Genomic DNA, 2,312 nt, shown 5'->3' with positions numbered 1-2,312 from the left:
ATGTATGTATGTGTGTGTATGTATGTATGTATGTATATCGTCACGTATGTTGTAGTTTATATCTAGTATATTTTCAACAAGGGCACATCGTCGGGTGTATACTTTACAGTAAGCCAATCGGAGTCGACACACGGACTTTGCATTCCCAGTTCATTGTAAACTCACTGACACGCGTCATACGGTCCAAAATGCACACAGGGCTCAATTTTCCAGGCTGGATGAACATCCCATTCTCTCAACTTTTCTGTGGGTGCTGTGTGAAGGAGGATAACCAAACGTGGACCGATGATTTCGAGCCTATGTTGGAGAGCGAGGCCGAGTCTGTTCAATACTTGCTGCAAAACATAGAGCAACCGCATGAGCTGTTAGGCGACAGCACAGCCATTTTAGCTTTACAAATGCTGAGGTATGGGAACTGGCTTCGGCAAGGGTGCAGCATTTACCTTCATTACTTGGGTTTCGGAAATATGTGAGAGGCTTTCTACTACTCCCCACATGCTTTCTGGCTCGATCTTATGGTTAGATATTGCAATATTCCGGCCTCGAATGTGTTGGATCGGGTATTGTTTCTGAGTGTATTCTCGTAGCTGCAGATGTATGTACGTCCCTTCGGCTTCATTCCGCACGTGTTCAAATGCAATGAATTGGTTTCGTAATTGTATGTTGTATCCCGGCGCGTCTCAGTGTTCAAGTCATGCGCGAAAGTCCACACTCCTGTCCAGCACTCACTCGACATGGACATCCAATCTCATTCAATGGCACGGTGGCCTCGATGCTCTCACTTGTCATCAGCTCTTACTCGTGTTTATAGATATACTTCGCAGTAAATCTTCTAAATTGATGTTTATGTCTCACAACTCGCATATAGACGCACAGTGATTCCATACACTCGGATTTCGTAGTGTCATGTCTTAGTTTTCTCAGGGCATATGCCAAGTTCAGTATCTTATCTCACACATGTATCGTATTGTGTTTCAGTTCCTCTAGCAATATTGATCTGCAACGGAGTGCTGCTTTAACGTATGCGGAGGCTTCCAGCGGTAAGTTTGACGCCTCACTCTGGGCCTGAATCCTGCAGTGCTTTAGGGGTGCATATCATCCAGGCATTGAGCTGACGGGACTGTAGTTCGACTGTTTGACGATGCCGTGTGCGCATGTGGCACATTCAAGGGCACATTCATGTACATGGCGGATAGACCGACCTTATTCGGTTGTGGTGTTGTATCTGCTCTGCAATGCACATGTCCTGCGTGCACAATCGGAGCCTTTTATCTGAACATTTCATTGGTGCTTGATCGATTCCAAGGCCATGTGTGTGTTTGACAGCTTGTGATTACGCTCGTCCGTATGCCACTGTACCAACGATGGTATGTATAGCGGCACAATGAACGCTACTGATATTAGGGTGCACTTTTAAGTGAGTGATGACTCTTCTCGTTATACCCAGCCCAGCTTGGTACCATGTGTGAATTTGTAGATTTATTATCGTTGTTTATATATAAGTCCAAATAAAAGTACCATAGCTCTGATGCATCCTCCAATACTTCACAGTGACGGATCTGTTTCTCGAGGATGACGAGGCCTTGGTTTCGCCTCTGATGCGTTTGGCTCGATCGCGCGACACTTGCGTGCTGCGAGCCGTCTCCGAGTGCTTAGCCAACTACTCTCGCACACCCAGCAACGCGGATCTATTAATAGAACGAGGCGTCCTCAAGTGTATAGCCAGTATGCTGGGCTGTGAGGCCCCCGAGGTGCATTGCAACGCCTGTGTCTGTCTGTCACAACTGGCGGAACACGGTATGTCTAAGGCACTTGCTACTGGCAGAGTGAAATAGCTCCATATAGAACACGGAATATATGACATAGGATAGTCTTATATTCATGTACATCGTTGTTCTCCGAAGCATCGGTATATACAAATTGGAGAATAGTCGTTGTGCGCTAAGCAATTGAGTGAAGTTGTGGCGTGTGCTGTGTGTGCTAACAATGTACACACACACACACACACACACACACACACACGCGCACATACACACACACACACACACGCACACACACACACACTCTCTCACACACACACACATATATATATTTATGTTATATATATATACACATACACACATGTATATATATATATATATATACACACACACACACACACACACACACACACACACATATATGTGTCTAGGTATTACTCATATTTTATATATATGTCTATATGTATACATGATATATATATATGTATATATATATATATATATAGAGATATATATATCTATATATATATATATATATATATATATATATAT

The sequence above is a fragment of the Sphaeroforma arctica genome (assembly GCF_001186125.1).
Source record: "Sphaeroforma arctica JP610 unplaced genomic scaffold supercont1.21, whole genome shotgun sequence".
Lineage (NCBI taxonomy): Eukaryota > Ichthyosporea > Ichthyophonida > Sphaeroforma > Sphaeroforma arctica.
The sequence above is the reverse complement of the archived record's forward strand: the minus strand, read 5'-3'. Positions refer to the sequence as shown.